Below are 27,142 nucleotides of genomic sequence, written 5' to 3' on the forward strand. Positions count from 1 at the left end.
TAATATATATAAGTATAAGCATGAATTGAATACCTAAAATGAGTACAATTAAAGGGAACATTAGGACAGGGATGGTAGGCAGGCTGGTGCTCTTATGCAAGTCCCTTATTAGACTCCATTATGTTTATATCAAAAAGGACTGTCAAAAACAGCATTTTTTAGAGATGTAATAAGGCCATTGCTTCTTTAAAACACATGTTTTTGTAATATTCTGTACTTACCAAGTGTTGGGAGAAAGAAGTGGATTATATCAATATAATTGTGTGACAAAAGCTAAAATTCTTAGAGGATATTATTCTCTTAAACTACATACCTAGTACATGAAATCTGACAATTGTACAAGGTAAATGGATTCTCCATGCCCTTACTATGGTCAAAAAAACTGATATTGCAGAATTGAAAAAATACATTCATGGCCCTTTTCACACAATGGATTGAAGACCATGATTGCATTTGCCATCTGTCAGCAGATTGCCTATAGAGGCAAACTTTGCATGAACAAGTATATATCATTTATACAGATTCTAGTAGGTTAAAATAAAAGATAATTGTATAAATATATTAGAAATATCAAGTAATATTAACACTGGACAAGTATATGTAGAATGTTTACTGTTATACAGTTATACTGTTTACTGTTATACTGTGATGTATCATATAGGGATTTTTCTTGCATTTTTTTTTTACAAACATCAGTAATATGAACAATTAAAATGAAATGATAAGAAGTACTAATAAATCCACCCGTCTGAGAAGTATAATTAAGCAGCAATTTAATCCTGCTCAAGTGACATGCAAAATGTCTCTGTTGCAGCTATAATGCAATACCCATGATCAATGGTTTATTTACTGACATCACAGCATGTATTACCTGAACAGGATTAGGATCCCCTAGGAATATAGTCATTTTTTTTTTGTTCCTAACTTTTCACATTTTTCACAATTCAGTTTTTTATACACATTCAATTAGTTGTCTACAATTAAGCAGCTTCATTTGCCAGAGAGGAAAACTATGATAATGATGATGACGGTTGGTCACACAGTCAGCCAGAAGTTTAGACTGGATTCGGCATATTTGTCCACCTATCAAATCCTCCCCAAGGACCTGGGGTAGGCAGATGTTGTTATTTAAATCATCATCATTATCACTCTGTATTTGAGAATCAAAACCTTGCTGATCTATGACAAATAGCCACTGAACTGTTGACAATTTGGAATTGCCCTACATCCTATTACAATAAGGCTGGCTGGGGAATTCTGGGAGTTGAAGTCTATACATCTTAAAGTTGCCAAGGTTGAGAATTGTTTCTTAAATGTTTAAAATCTCATCTTCGAAAGGACTTCAATATTTTTGAATTAGATCTCACTTATTTGCAAGGAATTGTGCTTCTGCTGCTTGAGAGAGAGGACATGAATTGATACTCTATGCCAACTTCATGGATGAAGGAGGATGTTTACAGCATTATCTGTCACTTTTTCATTAAATATATAAATTTTTGTAGGCTTCTTCAAATATATGAGATTTACCAGTGTTACAGAATTATGCTCTAAGTACAAGTATAAATTAGCGTTCATGAAATTAGAGTAGGGATTTAATGAAATACCCTTAGAAGCATAAAATGCAGCAGTTCTACACTCTTAATGAGTTCACACTGTTTGGTGAGATTACATATTTGAAAAATGTGATTTAAAATAAAACATTGTTTCAAGAAATAGCAGGGTCTGCTTTTGCTCCTGGTGAAACTGGTGAAACTGGATAATCATTCTCTCTCTCCCCCTACCCCCCCATGTGTGTGTATGTGTATGCATGCATGCAGGAATTGAATAAACAAGAATTCAAATGAAGATTCTATCTTTGTTTTATTTTTATTAGAATTTACATTTATAGCAAATAACAATTCCAATATAAATTCTTCCTATAAATGATCTTTTGGTGGGCAAGGTAAAATATCTGGCTATAGTTGCTAGAACTCTTAATGTCAAGTTTGATAGTTCCTCAGATATTGTTGCCTTTTTCACATATGATGTGGCTGGAGTGGTAATATATAACAGATAACCAGTACAACAGGCATCTATGGTTACTAAGCACTTTCTCCATAAAAAGGTAAAGGTAAAGGTTCCCCTTGCACGTGTTAGTCATTCCCGACTCTAGGGGGTGGTGCTCATCTTCATTTCAAAGCCGAAAAGCCAGCGCTGTCTGAAGCCATCTCCGGCATGTGGCTGGCATAACTAAATGCCAAAGGTGCATGGAACGCTGTTACGTTCCCACCAAAGGTTATCCCTATTTTTCTACTTGCATTTTTTATGTGCTTTCAAACTGCTAGGTTGGCAGAAGCTGGGACAAGTAACAGGAGCTCACCCCGTTACGCAGCACTAGGGATTCGAACTGCTGAACTGCCAACCTTTCAATCAACAAGCTCAGTGTCTTAGCCACTGAGCCCTTAACACTTTCTCCATACCTTCTTTTAAAATATCTCTAAGAACAGGCAACTTGTAGCCTCTGAGTCGCACATATCCTTTGGCCTAATTTCCTGCAGTCCTTAGCTTATTTGTCCAAATTCTTCACACACAATCTAATTCTTAGTACTAGTAAACTGGATCTGTTCTTTCCTGGCTAGCAGATAGAAAGGTAGATAGGAAGAAAGGAAGGAGAGTGCCAGAAGCTGGCCCCATTCATAGTTCTTCAATGTGAGATAACCACATTGGTGTCATCCTGAAGAATGACATCAATAAGAATGTGACTCTGCTCACTAATAGCCTAAATGTGGCTTATAGCAAGGCTTACCTTATAGCCAGGCTTACAACATGCAAAGTGGTGGCAGCATGACTGGACGTACCAAAAACAGAGTTCTATAGTGGTGTAGAAGGGGAAAGAGGAAGAAACGTAATTCATACATGGACTCAACATCTTCTACACGACTCTTTCTTTTTCAGGAGCCTTTTTTGCATCTAGTCATGAAATTTCCAAATGAAATTTCTAAAAAGAAGGCTATTTTCTTTCAACGGTCAATAAGAATAATAGCAACATAAAATAGAACGTCAAAGAGAAAATGGATGGAAGACATAATTGGCAAAAGGTGAGAGAGATAGAGCATCATATAATAATTGTCTCCTTCTATAAACAGGGCCTTGACGAGGCAAAGGGGCTTTTGTGGGTAAATGAAATGAAATTGTAGACTAAGTCGTAGGACATGTATATGTCCGGAAGGGTCTCCCAAGATGAACAGGCCATGATGGATACCCCTGACTAACACTGATCATATCTGCCAACCAGTGGTGGGATTCAACTGGTATAACAACTGGTTTGCTTAGTGCATGTGTGGTGTGTTTGAAAACTTACCTTTTGCTGCAGCCCCGGTGAGTAAAACAGCTGAGGCGTGGCAACCTGCTCTGCCGCGCCTATCAGCTGGGTTTCAAACAAAGGAAATAAAGATTTAGATTTTTAGATTTAGATTTTATTGAACTTCTATACCGTCCTTCTCCCAAAGGACACAGAGCGGTGTACAGCCATGTTAAAACACATATAAACCACAAAACTTAAGAACAATTTAAAAACAAATATATAAAATTTGGCCCACGAAATTAAACAAACACCCAATTTAAAAATTCCTATTAGGCCAGCCCGGCTTGTTGGAATAAAAGAGTCTTCAGGGTGCGGAGAAAGGTACGCAGGTCGGGGATCATACAAACCTCTAGGGGCAGCTCATTCCAGAGGGCTGGTGCCCCCACAGAGAAGGCTCTCCCCCTGGGTGTCGCCAGTCGACATTGTTTGGCCGACGGCACCCTGAGGAACCCCTCTCTGTGGGAGCGAATTAGCCGGTGGGAGGCTATCAGCGGCAGAAGGCGATCTCGTATATACCCCAGTCCTAAACCATGGAGTGCTTTAAAGGTAATCAACACCTTGAATCGCACCCGGAAGACCACCGGGAGTCAGTGCAGCTTGCGCAGAAGAGGTGTTACATGGGTGCGCCATGTCGCCCCCATAATCACCCGCGCGGCCGCATTCTGGACCAGTTGGAGCCTCCAAGTGCTCTTCAAGGGGAGCCCCATGTAGAAAGCGTTACAGTAGTCAGTATAGCAAAGGGGCAGGCAGGCGGGCCCACAATATTATCACTCTCAGCTGATCATCAGAGCTACCGGTTTGCCCGAACTTGTCAGAATAGGCTGAATCCCACCACTGCTGCCAACCTATATTGGTAGATTATGGTCTATTTCTTCCACATGCTAATACAACCTCAAAAATGGTCTTCATTCCCCAGAGGCCCTAGAGCAACTATCCATGGCAAGGGGGAAGACCTGCCTGAAGGCAGAGGGTTCTAAAAATCACTGGGTTAAATCAGGCTGCATTTGGATTTTGAACATAGGAACCATCAACATTTGAAGAATCAAAATGGATGCTCAAGAACTGCTAGAAGAACTGCTGATTTAACTCAACAATATGCTTTGGCTATCATTGGATTAAGTGAAACATTAAGTGCGTCATTCAATTGAACAAACAATACAAGCTTCAAATCATGCAAGCTTACATGCCAACAATAAGCTATAGTGATAATGAGGTCGAAAAGTTTTACGACCATGTGGCCCGCCTTCGAGACAAAGAAAAATGCTGATACAAAATACTAATGGGTGACTTTAATGCAAGAATAGGAAGAACAAGTGATAGGCAAGCATGTACATGCAAAGCTCCACTTGCACGAACACTCTCCACTCATGTGAGTGGAGCTTTCCATGTGAGCACAAGTGCCCTCCACTCACGCAAGTGGAGCTTTGCACATGTATGCTTATCCATCACTTGCATGGCCCCGTTTCAAACATGGCCCAGTAGCAGGCCACAGCCCAGGGGTTGGGGATCAGTGGTAGGTTTCAAATTTTTTTATTACTGTTTCTGTGGGTGTGGCTTGGTGGGAATGGCAGGGGAAGGGGAGTGGCAGAGGAAGTAAAATTTCCATTCCCACCCCACTCCAGGAGAAGGATACTGTAAAATCTCTATTCCCTCCCCCATCCAGGGGAAGGTTACTGTAAAATCCCCATTTCCTCCTGATCAGCTGGGACTCGGGAGGCAGAGAATAGATGGGGGTGGGGCCAGTCAGAGGTGGTATTTACCAGTTCTCTGAACTACTGAAAATTTCTGCTACCGGTTCTCCAGAACCTGCTGAAACCCATCTCTGTTGGGGACCCCTGTTCTAGGAGGTATATGGGGCTGTGGCCTAGCCTACAGAATTATAACATCTTCCTTCTTTCCTTCGTTCCTTCTTTCCTTCATTCCTTCCTTCCTTCCCTATTCTGGTCACATTGCCATCAGGGGCCACTCTTAAATTTTAAAAATTTAATTCTTTGCTTCTTTGAAGTTTATTGTATAATATAACTGATTCATTATTAGCTGATTTCAGCTCTTTTAAGAGAAAAAGGGATGTTAACATTATAATGTACATCAGTAATGGGATTAATTTTACATTATTATTTCATAAATGGTCCGTCAAAAAATAGAGTTCAAATTAACATTAAATTCTTCTGGAGTAAGACTTCAAGAGATACTGACATAGTTTGAAAGGCATTGTCACCATTACAGAAACACAATTTAAAGCTTCATAAGAGACCCTGCAGATTTTATTCTGCTAGTCATTGGCAATTCTAGGGGGTGGTGCTCATCTCCAATTCAAGACCACTGAATCAGTACTGTCCAAAGACATTTTTGCAGTCATGTGGCCAGCATGACGTCATAGAGTGCTATTACCTTCCCATTGAACTGGTACCTATTTATCTACTTGCATTTGCTTGCTTTCAAACTGCTAGATTGGCAGGAACTTGGGTGATGATAGGAACTCACCCCATCATCTTGTTCAGGAGAGGGGAGCGGACCTGGCGGGTATTACCCCGAACCAACCCAGTGGTGCCCTCGACGTGATGGCCCAGTGCCTGGAAGCGGTACGGGTCTGGATGGGTAGAAACAGATTGCAACTCAACCCAGCCAAGACCGAGTGGCTGTGGGTACCGGCATCTCAGTTCAGGGGAGAGGTACCATCGCTGACTATAGGGGGTGAAGTTTTGCCCCCTGTAGACAGGGTGCGCAACTTGGGCATCCTTCTGGATTCAAGGTTGAGTTTAGAAGACCAGATAACGACCGTGACCAGGGGGGCATTTGCCCAGATACGTCTGGTGTGCCAGTTGTGTCCTTACTTGGACTGAGATGCCCTACGCACAGTTACTCATGCGCTGGTCACCTCACGGATTGACTACTGCAATGCTCTCTACATGGGGCTGCCCTTGAGGACCACTCGGAGGCTTCAGCTGGTGAAAATGCAGCCGCGCGGGTTGTGATGGGAGAATCCCGATACTCCCATGTTACACCCCTCCTGCGCAGTTTGCATTGGCTACCGGTTGCCCTCCGGGTGAGATTCAAGGTGCTGGTGATGACCTATAAAGCCCAACAGGATATTTGGCGGACCACTTACAGCCAGCAACGATATCCCATCGCCCGGTTCGCGCCCATAGAGAGGGCCTACTCAGGGTGCCGTCGGCTAGACAGTGGCGGCTGGCAGCCCCCAGGGGTAGAGCCTTCTCAGTCGGTGCACCCACCCTCTGGAATCAACTCCCCTTGGAGCTCCGATTAGCTCCTGAGCTTCGCACCTTCCGCCGGGAATTAAAAACTTGGCTTTTCAAATCCCTTGACCTGGACTGATGATGGGGTTTTAATTGGTTTTAAGGGTTAATTTTAATTTTTTTTAGATTTTGGTCTTTATTTTATATTGTGGCTTGTGTTTTATTGATGTGAGCCGCCCTGAGTCCATTGTGAGATAGGGCGGCATATAAGCCGAATAAAATAAACAAATAGATAGATAGATAGATAGATAGATAGATAGATAGATAGATAGATAGATAAATAAATAAATATTACGGAGACCTGGTTTGGCCAGGAGGGGGGGTCCCCCTCGTTGAAATGTGCCCACCAGGTTTCCGCTCATTTCATCAGCTAAGGTCACAGGGGAGGGGCAGGGGGTGGCAGTTTTCACATATTTTTTATCCCCAAACTATGGGACATTTTTTCTTTCATTTTAACCATTATGATATAAGGTTTGCCTTATGAATTAATGTTTGACTTGGTTAGATATTTCAGAAGTGGGTTTATCCTTGCTTCCTTCCTATGGCTGAGAGAAAGTGACTAGCCCAAGGTTTGCCAGTTGGCTTTATACCTAAAGTGAGATTAGCATTTGTGGCCTCCTGGTTTGTAGCCCTAATTTACCACAACAAATTGTCTTATACAAAATGCCAACCTAGCCTTTGGGGCAGTGGTGGGTTTCAAAATTTTTTACTACCAGTTCTGTGGGCGTGGCTTGGTGGGCGTAGTGTGGTGTGGCTTGGTGGGCGTGGCCTGGTGGGCATGGCAGGGGAAGGATACTGCAAAATCCCCATTTCCTCCCGATCAGCTGGGATTTGGGAGGTAGAGAATAGATGGGGGAGAGGCCAGTCCGAATTTTTACTACTGGTTCTCTGAACTACTCAAAATTTCCGCTACTGGTTCTCCAGAACTAGTCAGAACCTGCTGAAACCCACCTCTGCTTTGGGGAAATTTTGGGGGGCATTCTGGAGACATTTTTTAAAAAAAATATCAATAGAGGAAAAGCCAGTTTAATTGAATTTTAGATCTTAAGCATGATTACCCTTGTTTTATGGCAAGGTTTGCTCTTCATTGATCTATTTATGTGCATGTGTGTCTCTGTGTGTAGAAAGATTCATATCCAGATGGCAGTTCAATATAACATACATAGCACTACCTCCTAAATTTTCCCACAAGAACAAAGCTGTGTGGATGGTTGAACTGTGAATGACTGATTAGCCCAAAGTCTACCAGTGAACTTCCATGATTAATGGTGGAGTAGAACTTAAGCATTCCCACTCCTGATCCACTATCTTAACCATTCCACCACACCAGCTCTTTGTATCAATTTTGGGCTCCCATTCCCTATATAGAAATCATTATATTTTAACTCTCTTTTCCCTGTCAAAATTTGGCCAACCCTGCTTTTTATTTGTCACATTTGATTTTAGATAGCTGAACCTATGAAACAGCAGAGTAGTAACACTGGAAAGAATTTATTCAAAATGAAAAGTGATAAAAAACAAAACAAAACTATGTGATGCCGATAGGCACTGAGACACTTTATTGGCCATCCCACCTGGGATCCTATCAGGCATAATTTTCCATGGTCATAATGTAAAACCTGGAAAGGTGCAATGGGTATAACACTAGACACTACTTTGAGAGAAACAATAGTAATGTGCTCTTTAAACAATGCAGGAAGATACCTCTTTCTAGATCAGGGGTGTCAAACTCATGTCATCACGTGACATATCGGGACTTTTTCCCCCTTCGCTAAACCGGGTGTGGGCGTGGCCAGCGCATGACACATCCAGGACTCAGAGTTTGATAGCCCTGTTCTAGATCCTGGAAAAAAAGCCGGGTTTGAGAGAAAGCAATATTTAAACTTTGTTTTTAACAATCTATATATGTTCTTCACACTGGTTATGGCATTTTTTAAATTGGATCTATCATTCATCTTATAAAAAGTTAGTTATGTTGGAACAGTTTTCTGACAAGAAAGTCTGTCCAATCAATTTTAATAGACAATATCAGTGGATGCTTTAAGTCCCTCCCAGTGAAATAAAAAAAATCAAGGTGTGATATATATAAATTCATTTTCTCGCTCTAGTTTCCAGAACCATTTTGATGCCATGGATGTGTATACATCACCAATCACTCTGCTCTCTATCTATTTTTGTATCTATTTCATTTCCATGCATCAGCCCCAAACAGTTTACACTTTTTAAAAAAAATGATTAAAATACAACACTAACATTACAAGAATTTCTTTAAAGAGTATGCAAAATAGACTTTGAGATCTGAATTTAATGAGTTACTAAAGAATTATTTATGGCATACAATTTCTTTTAAATTGGTTATAGCAAGTCATCAAGTAATACCTTCAATATAATTCATAAATGGTTCTATAGCTTCATATTTAACTGCATCATATTTAACTAAGTCTTCTTAAATTGCGTTGGAGGAATTATAAGCAAAGTAGAACATCCCACCTTCTCCGATAACAGTCTTCAGTGATCAATATTAGGGTAGATTTATTGTCCATTTTTTCCGCGAAACTCAAAGTGGTGCAATATAAGAAATTAATTCAATTTCTCTTGTTAACCACCAGATTTACTGTAGCAAAAACTGTGGAAAACTATCGTGGATTTTTCTTTGGATCAGCGGTGTTTAAAAGTGTGGGAAATAGCACTATTTGAAAAAATAAAGCAACAGCAAATACTCAGGAAGAATTATTTAATTAAACATTATTTTATTCACATTTTGTCTCCATGTTAGCTATATCAAGTAAGTAATTCTTAATAGATTAATCTCCATCTGTATAAGTGTTCTTTTGGATAGAAGTAATGAATATAGATGCTAACAATTTCATAACACTCTAAGATTATGAATTTATTTATATTACAAATGAATGGAAACAAACACACACACACACAAGTTATATGTATGTGTGTGTAACTTTCAATGTAATGACTACAGTATGTTTATTTTTTTAAAAGCTACACTAGCAAAATTGCAATAGTTTAAGAAATAGTTAACATAAAAATATAGAATAGTTAATATAAAACATGTATTAAATAATTACATTAGAAAAACAGTCACCCATAACATTCACACAATGAAGGTCTAAATGAAGCAATCATTTTCAATGGCTGCTGAAATATACAAATATTATGTGGAGTACTTTTCAGAGAGTAGGTTACACCACAGATAAAGTCATCTGTGAGGGATCATAAAATGATCTTCTATAAATTGGCCAATTCTCTTTAGATGATCTTAGTAAGTAGCTAGATCTAGAACGAGAAAGTTGTCCAGTGGCATAGACATGTAGAGTGAAAATAAAACCTGTCCTGGTGGTTAATGGTACTAGCTAAGTAATTGCAACCAAGGTAATTATTTCAATATAGATATAATGTGTGGGCATGGCTAAAAGTGCTTTGTTCGATGTCCTGGCCACCTTGCCATGAATCAACTAGAGTTTCTAGACCAAATAGCATAATGTTCTAGAGAACACAATAGAGGCTGTCACATATGAAGTCACCAATGTATGAACAAAGTTATGGTAGTCCTGCTCAAGAAAAGGTGTATTTGATATAGAAGTTGTCAACTCTAGAGGCCTTTTGAGCCTTCAAGGATAATAACTTTAGAAACAATCCTAAATGTCTATGGAGATTCTCAGTCATCCAAGTCATGGTTGTCTCAAAGGTGCTTTTTGAAGAGGTAACTTCCCCACCATCCAGTCAGAGCTGAAGCAGCTTCTTGGATGAGAAGCGAAATATCAAAGAAAAACCAGAAAGTCCAGTTGCCTCTTGAAAAAGCACCTTTGGGAGAACAATCCTAAAGTAAGATTGATCATTCGTCATTCTGGAGGAGTGGATGCTTACTACACACAGAATCTCTAATTCTCATTCCTAAGACTCACCCACCCTCTTGGTGCCTGGTTTGTCTGCCCTGAACTGGTCTAGTCCACAGAGGCCAGCTTGTTTGTTAATTATCCTCTGCTTCTTATTCAAAATGCCAAGAGCTTCCCAGAGTCACCTGTTTGTCTTGTGCAGTAATATAAATTTAACAAATAAATGAGAGATATAAAAACCCACTTTTCTTCAGCCTATATTAGAATATGACACAAAATGCCTGTTCAGTTTACAAGGTACATTAACTGCCCATTCCTCATTCATTCAGGGACTGGAAAATATGTGTTGGTTTCAGTATATCCTACTTGGGGAAAACAGGCATCTCTGAGGAATGGGGGTGTATCTCCATGCTAGGTCTCACCATGTTGGTTTTCTTAGGAAGCAGAGAGATGTCAGTTTTCAGCATCCATCACTGCAAGACATTAAGGGAAAACCCATCTGCTTTGTTGTTGTTCAGCAGCTAAGTGGTGTTCAACTCTTTGTGACCCCATGGACCATGGCATACCAAACCCCCCTATCCTCCACTGTCTCCTGGAGTCTGTCCAAACTCATGTCCACTGTGTTGATGACACTACCAACCATCTCATCTTACATTCCAGATGAATATTATTCTTTACAGCACTGGACTTTCCTTTCACCACCAAAGACCTCCACAGCTGAGCATCCTTTCAGTTTTGGCCCAGCCCCTTCGCTCTTTCTGGAGCTTCTTGTAATTGCCTTCCACTCTTTCCAGTAGATTATTGGACACCCTCCATCCTGAGGAGCTCATCTTCCAGCATCATATCTTTTACTGTCCATGGGGTTTTCTTAACAGGGATGCTGGACAGGGTTGTCATCTCCTTCTCCAGTGGACCACGTTTTATCAGAACTCTCCACATTGACCTGTCCATCTTGGGTAGCCCTGCACAGCTTAGCTCATAGCTTCTTTGAGCTGCGCAAGCCCCTTTGCCATGACAAGGCGGTGATCCACAAAGGGGATCTATCTGCTACAGGTCTTAATAATCTTGATTCTTTGAAAGCTCTTTTTTTCAGATATGTTTCAAAAGTTGTTTAATCCTTATACGGTCATTTACCCATGGAGTGCATCATTTCTAGGCTTTAAAATAAAGTGAAACCTATCTGTGACACCCAGATCCTTGATAAGGGTAAGATACTTCATTTCCTGATGAGCTGCTTCATGCCAAAAAAGACTATCATCCCTCTAGCAGATCGATGTGTCTTCAGGATTGTGAACTATATTTATTTTTCCAGGAGTTACTGTGCCTTTGCTTTCAGCTGATTCAGCTTGCGTTTCAGGTTCCTTGACCTCGACTGTCTTCCCATTTACTCCAGTGCGCCTTGCTTAAGCACTTACTGCTGAGTGTCCCTCTGGCCATTTTGAAGGGTGTTTCATCACACTACAATAAACGTGAAATACTGATGCACTCAAAAGGCAAAAGGGGAAGAAAAAAAGGTGGAGAGGGAAGAGGTGAAAGCAGCAGCTGTAGATCGACATGGGACCTAACAGAGGCATTTATTACACTTCACTTTTATACTATTGTCTATCTTTGGCCAAGAAAGATTGTAAGTGTCCCTGGCGATCTGAAACAATCAATAGTACACGGGAGTTAAATTAGGCTTCAAGTCAAGCATATATTCACCTTGGCTAAGATACCCCCAACCTAAATTTACATTTTTTCCACTAAGTTAACCAATAAGAGAGTGAAATGAATGAGAAAAAAGGCAGCTGCCTAGACTTGCATCTTCCCTTCTTTCGAAGCAGCCATCGTCCAAACTGCGGTTACAAGACCCTTCAAAAACATTTAAAGTAGCGTTCCATACTTGCAAGTACTATTTGAAGCAATCATGGGATTCAGCCAGAAAGTTTAAAGCAGAAATGATGGAGTGATAATTACATTAAAAGAGCTATTAGCCTAGAGAAGAGAGAACAGCACTGGAGAACTTAAGAATTCATTAAAAATATATATATAGTTGGCGTTTTAAAGTGGAGTTATACTTACTTAGGCCTAATCTAGATATGTAAAATTCTGGAGTTCATGGAGTGGATCATGCCACCTCAAGTGGCAAGTGGCTCGGCTGATGCTACTGCAATAAATGTCATCCTTTAATGTACGGATGTCAGTTTTGAAGTTTCTCATTTCTGGATACATCAGTTTGGAATTCTTCCCCCGTGTTTAAAAAAAATGCATATTTGGCAGTCTTATTTTTAACATATGCATTTTTGGAAGTACAAATTAATTGAAGTATGTGTTTTTCGGTAGGCGGGGTATATACATAGTACGAATCTCATCTCCATACCTGACACTAATTTTACTATATAAGGAGGCCAGGTATTTAGAGATGCTATCTAATGGAACTATATTCAGGAGTATAATATCCTCTCCTATTTTTATATTATTAAAGAATCATCTTATTGTAGGCATTCAGACATATATTGAAGATTTTCTACAAGGGATTTTTAGTACTCTAATATAAGTTGTTCATTATTTTATATCTTGACATATCTATGAGCAACGATCTACATACTTTTAAACTTTAAGGATCTATATACCTTTAATTTTCACATATGTGAAAGTAGTGTGACACATTCTAATTTAAATCATTCTGATTCATTAATCTTTTTTTTTTTCTTCCCAAATTCAGCTTTTTCTGTAGCTTTACGTGGCTGAGTCTATCTAGCATTGTAACTTTAGGGCAACATGTAAAATTATAATGATGCCACACACCCAAAGATCTTCTGAGTGAAATACATGATAGCAAGAGTGTGAACATTCTGAGTATACTGTTTTTATAGGAATGAGATTTGGAAACTGATGGAAAATAGCTGTGACACTATGAGAGATGGGAGTTGCTAATCTGTGACTTTTCCAAGTTTATGAATACAATACAATTCTGAAAGCAATTTCTCCTTAAATCTAAGATTCACAAGACAACCATCCGCCCTGTTGCACTGTATGGCATTGAATGCTGGGCAGCAACAACAGGGACCGAAAGCTATCTCCATGCCGTGGAAATGGCATTGGATATCGGACATCTCCCTTCCTGACCACATCACAAATGACACCATTCGCCAACATTTTGGTGTGGCACCAATTATAGAGCAGATGAAAGAAGGCCGGCTCCCCTTGTATGGACATGTCCTGAGAGCAGCACCTTCCACCATTGCCAAGACTGCCTACCAACTAGAAGTCAATGGCCAGTGACCTTGATGGTGCCCAAAACAGAGATGGCAAGATACCACCAACAAATATGTGCAAACCACAGGCCTGTGCCCTGGAAATGCAGCTAACCATGCAAAGTGTTGTTCAATGATCTGAAAAGTGGACCCTGCACTAGTGGGAATATGCTAGGAAGAAGAAGAAGATGGTGATGATGTTTTGAGTTTTTTAATGCTTCAGGGTCTTTACCTGAACTACTATTCAATACACATTTGAATTTTAAGGATTATCTAGATCAGATAATCAGTCCCATGACTGCATTTTTAAAAAATAAACAATTATTATATTTCTAAAATGCAGGCTAATTAACATCAGATCCATGCTTTATCAGTGCTATGACCTGTCTCAGGTAACAAATTCAGAAGAGATCTCATATTTACAGAAAAATAGAAGTAATACATTCTACCTGTTTAAAAGGGAACATACCTTTTATCTCCATAGTAACTTTTCTAACGTTGTGGTGTAATAAAGTGTGACTGTATAAAAAAAAAAAAGTATGCTGATTTAATAACCATGCAATGGAAAAAAACAAAAAAACAAATAGCAATTATTTAGCTCAGATTTTTGTGAGGGCATCGAAAGCAAAAGGCGAGGCATTCTATAGAGGTTAACACATTCTTAATATATTTAGTTGACATAAATGTATGTACTTGCATGTGCTATTATTTTAATACCTACTTTAACGTGTTCAGGATAACTTGGCAACACAAATTTTCTGTAACAGATAGTGTGGGGGGGGAGTACAGAGAGACAAGACTGGCTTTTTCTAGAAAGGAAGAAAAAGAACCTTAAAAGCCATTTATTGGCTGAGAAAATTATTCCAAATATGAAATAGGTAAATCTTAGCATGCCAGATGTCTTTCTTGTACAAGCAATTTAAATTCAATTTGGAACAGAGAATGCAGGCTCTTTTGGATCAATAAGGCTGCTTTCTCTGGAGCTGACACACTACACCTGACCCAGGCAACCTGGCAAGAGTCCTATTACTCATACCTGAGGGACATGCTCTCACTTTTTATCAGAAAGCAAATCTCCTAGGATTACAGGTACTTAACACTAATTAGATCTGCTCTATTACCTGCTGTGTGAAAGGCTTCTGTTTCCCCCACTGCCAAGTTGACTTTTCTATTTCAGTGAGAGAGGTGTGGGTGCCTTTGCTGAAATAAAGTGAATGCTTTGAATACAGTACACACTCGCCCTCTCCCATTGGGCCTCCTCCCAATCCTTCCCATCTGAAGAAGGCCCAAATGACATAAAGGCCATAAAAAGCAGGTTCGGTGTGGCAAACTTACCTCAGGGGTGAAATCCAGCAGGTTCTGACAGGTTCTGGAAAACCAGTAGAGGAAATTTTGAGTAGTTCGGAGAACCGTTAAATACCACCTCTGGCTGGTCCCAGAGTGGGGTGGGAATGGAGATTTTGCAATATCCTTCCCCCAGGAGTGGGGAGGGAATGGGGATTTTGCAGTATCCTTCCCCTGGAGTGGGGAGGGAATGGGGATTTTGTAGTATCCTTCCCCTGGAGTGGGGAGGGAATGGGGATTTTGTAGTATCCTTCCCCTGGAGTGGGGTGGAAATGGAGATTTTGCAGCCACACCCACAGAACCGGTAGTAAAAAAAAATTGAATTTCACCACTGACTTACCTGATTTACTTTGAGGCATGCCATTAAACAAGCATGTGTAAACAAATGTCCCCTTGCCTCTCAGCCATTTATAGTAACATGCATTACAATTCCTGGGAAGAATCATAATCAAGACTCCATTTGTCTTAAAGGGACCAGGAATTTTTTTCCTTTGATAAACTTGGGCTGCAAATAAGAAGAAGAAGAAGAAAGTCTGCAATCATAGACTTCTAAATGCTGCTGTGCATCTAAAAAGACATGTGTTGAACAGATGAATGGAAATCTGGTACCCATGATCTTCTTGATGCTATCTACAAAGGGGCCAAATTGAATTTTTTTTTTTTACTCTATATTGTTATCTTTGACCTTCACTTAAAAATGTCAGCTTGCACTGCGCAGACCTGACCAGGAAGAGGTTGTATATATTTCTTGATGCAATTCAAAGGCTGCTAAGGTTTTCATGGAGGAGTCAGTTGGATGGCATCAAACCCTGGCAAGGTTATTCAAAGTGGGTTAAAGTTTTAGCCTGAACCTAAATTGCTATCAGCAGCTGGTTTGTACCTAATGCTAAACCGTGGTTTGTTTAAACACAATTTATTGACAAAAGCATAGTTCCATAGGTTCATATAATGTGATAAGCCATAAACCACTATTTAAAAAAAACCCACAAGAGCTAGGGTCACAAAATTTGACGAACTGGAACAGATGACTTTATGACTTAGCACCATGTGTGAACTCAGCATGGTATGGCTGCAGATGAATTCCCCTTGTGGATTGAACGTGTGATATCCATACTTCATAACTAAAACTATGGATATCATTCATTCAGTGTGACATCCCAGGAGTCCTGTTTCAGCAGCAGCTTAGAGCGCTCCAGTGATAACCACAAAAGAAGTTCTCTGGTAGACTGAGAAACAAAAGAGAGAAATCAGCTAAACAAAGGGCAAGACTACAAGTGATTTAATACATATTAGTTGCAATGTGGGGCTGGCTTTTATTTGAATCGGTGACTATTATAAGTCCAGCCTGCTGCTGTCATGACCATTTTAAGCTGTTACTGGTGATGTCGCTGACAAATAGCATTTCTTGATTCCAGCCTTCCCATGTGAACTAATGTTTTCAGCAGTAACATGCAAATTGTCCCAAATATGCGGGGTGTAGGGCTAAGATTTAAGCAGATTGGCATCTATAACAAATAGTGGGTTAAAAAACAAAATAATAAGAGTGGCCTATACAGGAGCACCAGGGTGGTCTCCTTTTTGAAGTGAATAGCTGATTTTGTTTCAATGAGTTTGGAAAGTAATCAAACTTCTCTCTACTGAGGACGTGATTTTTTTTCCAGGAAGCACAAAACCGTCCCTGCCCAACGGGTTACCACATATTTAGAGAAACCTGAACTTTTCTCAGCTGGTTCAGCTTCTCTCTTTGAAATCTTTCACTTGCTGTTTCTTTTTTAAAGGTGTTAGAAAAATATGACTGTAATTAACAACTGACAAATATATCTGGGCTTGAGCTAAAGTGGGAAATCGCAGAGGTTACTTATTTTCTCATGCATTTTCCATTTGTTCTCTTTTTCACCAGGAAGTTGAAAGACCTGAGGTTCAAACTTAATAAGGCCCCATACTGTTTCTAAGAGTATTTACAACTTGCAAAAAAATAAAAAAAATATATAAAAAAAATAAAAAAAATAAGAAGCCAGTACATTTCTTATATTTAAATTTGTTTTCATTCAGCTGAGCTATTACACAGTAGGCCATCCAGAAACCTTTCATAATAAGGAGTACATGCTTCCCAGACAAGGAGAGAGAGGGGAAAAAAAAAGAAACATTCAGCTAGTCTAGCTATTTGAGACTAGAAAGGCAACAAAACATTTGTATGCATCAGAGGAACATGAAAGCAAAGTGCCCACAGGATAGGACTTGAACTGTGCATGCCTTAAGGACCAATCAGCAAAGGCGAAGCTATGGCTTCTTTTCTACATCCTAACTTCATAGTCTGCAATTGAAATTCCACATCACCAGAAGGTCTTATCTCTTATTCCAGGGCAATAAATGTTGCAAGCATTTGGCAAAAATTGATTTTATTTTATTTTATTTTATTTGCCACAGGAAGGCATGCCATTTTGTGAAGGCCCTCCTTGAGATGCAAGAAGCTGCTATGCCAAATCAGACAATTGGCCCATTCTCTTGGTACTGTCCACAATACCCAATAATGATACTACCTAGACTTCTGTGATGGAATCTCCAGATAGAGTGGGCAGAGCAGTGAAAAGACTGGTGAGCTTAGAGTCCTTGCAGGGAAGGAAGCACTAGATGCCAGTCCCCCCTCCTCCACTGAGAATTCCTGAAGCTCTTATCTGGAAGTTCCCAAGTTCCCAAGTGAATGTAGTCAGTCTGGCAAGATTCTTGCAACAATAAAGAATCAACTCAGCTCATGGTGTCATTCTGGTTCCTTGCACCTGACACTTTCAGAATTTTTTCAAGACCTCTCAAGTGTCTATGGAGATTGTCAGTCATCTAAGTCATGGTTGTCCCAAAAGTGCTTTTTGCAGTTTTTGGACCAGGGGTGGGTTCTACTTACCTTTAATACCAGTTTGCATCATGCCCGCACGAGCGCGCTTGCTTCACTCTCATGTGCACACACTCTTCTGTGCATGCACAGATCACCTATGATGATGCCTAGTCAGTGGGCGGAGCCTCCCACTGGTTTTACTACCGGTTCTTACAAACTGGTCCAAACCGGGGGCAACCCACCACTGAACTGGACTTTGTTTTTCCTTGAAGACATTTCATTTCTCATCTGAGAAGCTTCTTTAGGACTTCTTCAGAACTGAATGAGAAGCGGGGGCAGGGGCGGAGGAAAAACAAAAGCCCAGTTGCCTTTTGAAAAAGCATTTTTGGGAAGACCTCCCAAGGGGTGCCTGGAACAGAAGTCCTTTTCCGTGTGAAGCATGTGTTCTGTCCATGCGCTTCAGCCACTCTTCATTCATTTTCTTCTCTATGTACATTACTTTATTGCTACTAATCAGAGATTAATCTGTACAGTCTGAGTGGGAGAGATTGTGGCGAGGCTGGGAAACTAGCAGAAATGAAATGTGACATAAACAATTAGGAGATAGAAAGCAAGGCCATTGGTATCTTATCTTGTAAATGGCTATTCAGTTCAAGTGTTGGGAAACGTGGGAAGATCATTTCAAACCACTGATTTAATGAATTTCCTGTAAATGAGAATGAGAATCAACGAGAATTGGTAGACAATGAGTATGAAATGTAATATATTTTTTTCAACAAGAATACCATCAATAGTTTATTTTCAGCCCATGCAAAGTGCAAGCGATACAGACTGTATATTGGGTAGGCAAGACTTGACCAGTTCTGTGATTGAAATGTGACAAACGTGAAGAACAATGATTCTGATATCTATTGTCCTGGACAATTGAATTACTTTCACTTCTCTATATGATTGTGCAGCTCATTATCTTACCCATAGACATCCCACAAAATATATTTTTATAACCAGGTCTTACAATACAATCACATATGTTCAAATAGCTAAAGAATCAGCTAAAGAATTTCTCAAATTTCAATGTTCAGCCAATGTAGTTAAAAACAACAACAATAAAAGATGACCAGGACCACAGGAATAATCTACTGAAAAACTAAGCCGCAAGAGAAGAGAATACCACTTGTTGTCTGTAGATCCTACATACCACTCAATTACATCATCAATGGACTTTCAGAGATTTGAGGCGATAGGACTATAAGCAGCCACATAACCACAATCCATAGACAACAGATGATATACCAGAATGACATAAATGCAGGATCCAACCCCTTAGGCAGCCATGAATACAAAATCTGTTCACATTTTTCAATAAATAAACAAATATCAAAGCAGTTTATCACACTACATAACTGCTTCATGTCGCTGCTTTATGGATGATTGAAATAGGTATTTCTCATGATCTCTCATCATGTTTCCATGTCCCTCCTTCCAATTCTCTCGCCAACTCTTTTTTTTTTTTTAACAGATAACATCCTTTTCTCAGGACAGGACTTCATGCATGAAGTAGACTGTGGTGATCCATGAAAACTTTTATTATAAGAAATCAGTTAGCCTCTAAAGGTCAGTGTTAGAATCTGATTGGGAGGTGGAACTTAAGGACATTCTTGCATTTGCTTGGAACAAAAGATGAATAGGATTGATGTTCATGTAGGTAACTAACCTATTCTTTTTTTTTTTACTGCATTTTACCTGTAAAATATTTAAAAATAAGTTGGCACATCCCTGGTTTTTTTCTTCTGCTTGTTGAATTCTGTTCAAGATTCAATTTATACTGCATGTTCAGTAAGTTTAGCTTTAAGGGTACCTTCTTAGTTCTATAGGCTAGTTCCTGCACTTTTGTATGTAGCTTGTGATTAGACAAAAGTTGCTGTCAAACATGGGTGCAGGTAATGGAAAGAGCCTCTCACTTCCAGAAAAATATCTTGCAAATTGGATTTTATATAAAGGTAAAGGTAAAGGCTCCCCTCGCACATATGTGCTAATCATTCCCAACTCTAGGGGGCAATGCTCATTTCTGTTTCAAAGCCAAAGAGCCAGCGCTGTCCAAAGATGTCTCCGTGGTCATGTGGCCGGCATGACTAAATGCCAAAGGCTCATGGAATGCTGTTACCATGGTGGTCCCTATTTTTCTACTTGCATTTTTTACGTGCTTTCGAACTGCTAGGTTGTCAGAAGCTGGGACAAGTAACGGGAGCTCACCCCATTACGCGGCACTAAGGATTCGAACCGCTGAACTGCCGACCTGTCGATCGACAAGCTCAGCATCTTAGCCACTGAGCCCCCACGTCCTGGATTTTATATAGTAAGGCTATAAACTCAATAAGGATTCATCTGCCGGGAAATGCTATAAGTAAACCAGGAAGGAAGAAGGAAAGAAAGAAAGAGAAGAAATGCTTGGAATTTTGCCTTCCTTTGCATCTGGATTGCTTAGAAAAATAGCTCCAGCGAACAATAATGATCACTAAACTGACATTTTTGTCTGATTTACTGTGAATTTCCACTTTTAGAAAGGAACATTCATATTGAAAGTTCTGTTAGCATGGAATATCTAGCTCAATATTGCAAAAATTAAAGAAAACATTTCCTTGTGCATACATTTGCCATGGAAACCTTGGAATAAACAGTGCATTGAGTCATTTCAAAAGTGAGTGGGCACAGAGCGATGCAAAGGCTCCTCCTTACCAATCTGAGCTCAGAAGATTGCATATAAGGAAGAGGAGGACACCTGCACCGGAACATGAGTGGCTGGGCCAAAGGTTACATTACCAGAGACATGGATCATTGGCAACATGCAGGCCACATGTTGATCAAGGAAAACATGATTAGTCACATCAATGCAGTTGCCAAGAGAGATTTTTTTTTGTTTATTTGTTTGTGGGCAATTTGAGCACTTTCAGGTTTTGGCCAACAGATATGTTTCTTATTTATCTTCTTAATTTAGGAGGCCAGCTAAACAAAATTGTTTTGTTTCTTCTTGAAGACAACAATAAAATAATTCTATTTTTTTTTCTTCCTTCTCCTCCTCTCCCTCCCTCCTTTTCTTCTTCCTCCCTTCTTGACTTCCAACTTCCAACGTCCAACTTCTGACTTGCTTTCCTTCTTAGATAACCCTTTACTCCCTAAGCCATTGACTCTTTTGATCTCAGCCTACGAATGCAAATTCTGCAGAAATTTCAGAATGAAAGGGCCAATTTAGAGGAATATTATATCATATTATACATCTTTCTGTGACTACTAGAATATGACCAGGTATCAAATGAAAGGATACTTGGATGCCTTTAGGATACTAATGAAATGCTTTGCAATGCTAAGGTTTTCACATCATTCCTCCCATACTTTCTTCCTCACTGATCACCTTTATTGACAACAGACGCCAAGGTATGTGATTTGAAATGTCTGTCTCTTTCATCACAAGCTAAGTCCCATTGAACTTCTGGGTTAACATATTTTAAGATTTAAATCCCTTCTTGTCTACCTCTAAGCTTTAGAATGGCAAAAGGAGATCCTTGGAGAGCAATTAGGAATTTGGTGTTTCTATATTCCAATATGAATTGACTTTCAAGTCTGTTCTATCCCATTTTTCATTGAATTTGTGATGAATAAATATTTAAATATGCAATTTTTCTATTTTTTAAAATATAAATCACATAATAGACTTAAAAATAACCAATAAATGGCAAAATAATAGAAATGCACTCTAAGCACATAGTTAACTATTAATCTATTATTTAAACTAGTATAGGAACAGGGAATCTGTGACTTATTACATGTTGAATTGCATCTGTCTTTATTTCTGACCATTGCCCTTGATGGCTGATTATCAAAATTCAACAACATTTGGAGGACTATCGGTTCCTTATCTGCATACAAGTTTCTCCTGTATGCAATTGTATCTTGTTGCAGCCTTAACGCCTCAAGATGAAAAACCTTGAAAATACCCATTTACATGTATCACAGTTAACAGCTGAAATGAAGAATTGCCATATTTCTTGCTATCAGATATAACAAGCACTTGAGACAGATGGTGTTGTTGCTAGTAACTCAAATTTCTTTTGGAAGGGGTAAGGTGATTAGAATTAGAAAGTTAAATACTTAAAAAACTTCATTCATATGGTTTGGGAAAATTAAGTTCTTCATTTGATATATTTCATTTTATTAGCATCTCTATTCATGTTCCCAAGAAGTATAGTTAGGAAGCAAAAGCATCCTGTCATCTTTCTGAAAATAAGACCCAACAGAGAGGAGGAGGAGGAGGAGGAGGAGGAGGAGGAGGAAGAGGAGGAGGAGGAGGAGGAGAAGAAGAAGAAGAAGAAGAAGAAGAAGAAGAAGAAGAAGAAGAAGAAGAAGAAGAAGAAGAAGAAGAAGAAGAAGAAGAAGAAGAAGAAGAAGAAGAAGAAGTATAATTTTGTCAGTGAGTTTCTTGGCAGTAACTTATCAAATGCTTTGGTCAACAACTAAAAAGAAGAATCAAACTTACAACAATACATGATACCAAGTGACAGATTTCTAAACAGGTACCGACAACTTTTAACAAGCAACTTTGTTCAGGACTAAGTCAGTTTCTCTAAGGATTCTGCAGTATGATCTTCCAAACTTAAGGCCCAAATAATTCAGCCCTGCAAGGCCAGAAAATAAATACTTTGCAACCAATTTCTGAAGAAGGAAAGATCTAATAGCATACTTCATGATTTGTGGAGAAGCTGAAAGAGGTTTTGGCACCAACGGCCAACTTCACAATCAGAGGATTGGAACACAATCCTAGTTGTTTGCCTATACTATAGAAACAACAAATATATTGACAGGAAAATCTTGACACTGATTATTTAGCAATCATAATGAACGTAGAAAGAGGATGACATGGTCAAACCCTAAATCCACTGCATCACTTCTCGCCATACAAATAGGTGCCTGTAAAGAAAGCCAAAGTAACTGTTTCACTTTTAAGTCCCTATTTCAATAAAATGGACCAAATGCCAAGCCATTTTTTCATTCTTTTTGTTGAAGATCCATCATATCAATGTGTCATGGAACAAAAGGCAACCAGGGCAGTAAAATATTTGGAGGAATTCTCCCCCCCCCCAAAAAAAAAGGCTATTTATTTCTTGTGCTCCTGGCTCTTGAACTGAAACAACATCCAACCTATCTCATATCCTAAGAACTATAAAATTTAATAGCAGCCGATATTAATCTTTATTAGGCAACAATGAGAAAAAGGGGTTATTTCCAGAAATCAGGGAACTTCAGGAAGGGTTCCAGATACATTTAGAAGAATATTTTGGCCAATATGCAATGTTTCCTAATACTCTCTTCTCAGGGTATGCCATCTGCTTTAAATCTGAAACATTTCACTGTAACACCATGCCATGTGTCAAATTTGAAATAGGTTGTCTTGACCATCCCTGATGCATTTTTAAGGTGGGTTTATCCAGTGGTGAAATTCAAATTTTTTTACTACCGGTTCTGTGGGTGTGGCTTAGTGGGCATGGTGTGGCTTGGTGGGGTGTGGCTTGGTGAGTGTGGCAGGGGAAGGATACTGCAAACTCTCCATTCCCACCCCACTCCTGGGGCCAGAGGTAATATTTGCCAGTTCTCTGAACTACTCAAAATTTCCGCTACCAGTTCTCCAGAACCTGTCAGAACCTGTTGAATAGCAGCCCTGGGTCTGTCCCATTTTGAGCTCAAAACCCTTTTTCATACTTGAGATGTTTCTAGCTTGAAATTCTTGAAATTTCTTTCAGAACAATCAAAATAATGATCACAACTTGGAACTTAAAACAATTGCTATGAAGGTTTTTTTCAACTCAAAATTGAACTTTGCAAGTTCGTGGACATTTTGAATTTTAAATTTTTACGCCTATGTAATTTGCCTAGTGAGTGTTTTTCATTTGCGAGCAGTACTTGAAAATAATGTCTGCCATTTTGCATATTAGAGCTTCCTATTTTAATCAATATAGTAATTCAGAGTTTAGAATCTCAAAATTTCCAAATTATGTAATTATTGGGTATTGATTTAAAAAATAAATTGTTTGTGCTGGTTTTAAAATAAGAAGTTATAACATATAAAGACAGCAGTTTTCTAAAATCAATGGAATTCAGCCCAAAATTGAACTGTTTAATACCACAAAAAGATCAGTCAAGCTTATCTGCTTGGTTTTTCTTATGGACAAACAGTTAAACATAAAAACATTGCCTGCTTTTCTTACTTGAATAATAAACATGGCTAGTTGTTATTTTAAAATGAATAAAATAAATTAACACATTCCTTTATTTAAAACTGCTGTTGCGGATCTATTGAAGATCTATCAAGTCAATAATTTTGCTCAAACATCCTTAGCCCACTAAGTTGATCAGTGGAAAATATACTTGTGGGAAAAGGCTAGGATGAAAATCAAGTAATCTGGCAATGATCAAGTAATGTTCTTGATTTAGACCTGCTAAATACTTCTTAGTTTCCAACTACTGCAAATCTTCCTTCAAGAATCAAAATTAAATTCTGGCATAGCTGAAATTTAAATTAACTATGGAATGAAGGGCTGTATAACCAAGAGACGTCCTCTTGTGTATAATTTTTAAGTTGAGATGAAATAATAGATAAAGGTGTGGAAAGTAGTAGGACAGGATGTGAGTTGAGTTGAATTTGAATTTGCAGCACAAGGAAAATGATATAGTCAAGATAGGAAAGCCTTCAAATTTGATGGTGATTAAAACAATATCACTATGTATTTTCAGTGCAGGATTTCCAAGGTTCAAAGTCCCTTTGTCTCCATGCCCTGCGTTTAAACAAAACCTAACTTTAGTTTATATCACATTAAGGTGATATAATGACTTCAGCGAGTCTGCTTGAACAATTGACTTGACTCCTGATCTGTAAACCTTATAGGACTGCTGAGAAATAGCATCATTTCCCAAACTCCTTCTTAGTGTTACTGTCTTCTGTATCCCCTGATCATTTCTGGAGTACTGGTGAATGTGATACAGGAGACGAAAGAGAAAAATACTATTTCAAAAAAATGCATACCCACTTCTGTCAGTCCTAATTTTATTGTGATATGAGATATAACCAAATTACAGAGTTGGAAGGGACTTTAGAGGTCTTCTATCCAATCCCCTGCTCAAGCTCATACCATTTTAGAAAAATGGTTGTCCAATCTCTTCTTATCAAGTTCTTTTAATTCATTCACTTATTCCCAACTATTTATTGCAAGGATAATAGATTTCTCAAAGTGGTGCAAGATTTTATTTAAGTTTGTACTGTGCCACCTTGATGGCTTTTATCAGCAGCTTCAACAGCTGCCCTCACAAAGCATTCTGGGTAATCTTCTTCCACACTTCTACCTAGCCAACTTTTTCTTTTCCCAAACTCTTGGAATAAGGTTGTAGGTCAGGGGTGTCAAACTTGCATTATCATGGCGGCATCACATGATGTATCGGGACTTTTCCCCCTTCACTAAATTGGGAAGGGGTGGGGCCAGCACGTGACACATCCAGTCCGCGGGCTGCGAGTTTGACAGCCCTGTTGTAGGTGATCCCTGATTATCTTCCTTTTTTTTGCCAAGCCAAAATCCTTGGGATAAAAGAGCAAACAGAGAAAAGATTGTCTCATTGTGAATTGCTTCCAGTCCTATAACCAGGGAAAAAAAAAAAATCTCACCAGCCATTCTACTCCAAATGACACAGAGAGAAAGAAAGTAAAATGAAGAGACGAGGTGGGGGGGGGAGCCAAACAGCCTGATGCTTAGCATCCTAGCTGATAGGTGCTGAATAGAGAAGGAAAAGTGATAACACTCTTGTCATTTCCACCCCTGCTCATTTTGTCTCCTCTCCTGAAGGGGAGCTGCAATGTCATCAAGCTAGCAATTCATTTTCAGGATTTGAAACTCAGAAGGCAGAAGGAGAGATGAGGCAAGGCCTCCCTGCAGTATAAAAATTGGGCCATAGTGGAAAGGAAGGAAGGAAGGAAGGAAGGAAGGAAGGAAGGAAGGAAGGAAGGAAGGAAGGAAGGAAGGAAGGAAGGTCTTGCAATAACTTCAAAACTGCAGAACAGCCAGAAATAAATCAAATTAAATCAAATCAATTGTTCAATGCTGCTGTTGTAGTATGACAAATGAGATTCAAACACTTTTACAGTGGCTCAGAATTTTTGTGTGAAGTTAAGCAGTGGACAACCACGTTAGTATTTGGCTGGCAGACCATCAAAAAAACCTTGTAGATTAGATAGAGGAATTGAATATATAAAAGAAATAAAATATTTTCATCTCCATCTGATAGATAGATAGATAGATAGATAGATAGATAGATAGATAGATAGATAGATAGATAGATAGATATGGATAGATGGTTGGACAGACATATTGGCAGGCAGGCAGGCAGGCAGGCAGGCAGACAGACACAGACACAGACACAGACACAGACACAGATAGATACCCCAAAGATGCTTTTTCAGAAGGCAACTGGACTTTCTTGTTTTTTTCTTTGAAGGCATTTCACTTCTCATCCAAGAATATAAATCCTTCCATTCTCCACTATCTTGTCAGAGCTGAAGAAGCTTCTTGGATGACTGAGAATCTCTACAGACATGAAGATAGATGATGATGAGATATATATATATATATATATATATATATATATATATATATATATATATATGGATGGATGGATGGATGGATGGATGGAGGGAGGGAGGGAGGGAGGGAGGGAGGGAGAGAGAGAGAGAGAGAGAGAGAGAGAGAGATGATAGAGATAGATAGATAGATAGATAGATAGATAGATAGATAGATAGATAGATAGATAGATAGAGGGATGGGATGGATGGATAGATAGAGGATGGATAGATAGATAGATAGATAGATAGATAGATAGATAGATAGATAGGTAGGTAGAGATGTAAGTAGGTAGATAGGTAGAGGTAGATAGGTAGGCAGGAAGGAAGGAAGAAGGAAAGAAAAAAGTTGTTTCCCATCCTCATCTCTCGGGCTGTATATGAACAGCTGCTATAGAAGGGATCAATATTTCTGAGAATGCACAGTTCCTCTGCCTTCAATGTTAAAATAAATGTCTTTTAGCTGTGACACTGGGGGGATTAAATGACAGCATTTTGGCCACCAGCTGCTTTTCACCAGTGTTGTAAATGGCAACATAGATCCTTTGTGCATGGGGGTGGGGGGAGTGAGGAAGTGGAATAATGACTGGCTTGAACCTAGAGGCTGAAAGGTGAGTGAGGAAACTGG

This window comes from Pituophis catenifer, unplaced genomic scaffold (genome assembly GCF_029215685.1).
Source record: "Pituophis catenifer annectens isolate HBS135680 unplaced genomic scaffold, rPitCat1.0.hap2 SCAF_1, whole genome shotgun sequence".
Classification (NCBI taxonomy): Eukaryota; Metazoa; Chordata; class Lepidosauria; order Squamata; family Colubridae; genus Pituophis; species Pituophis catenifer.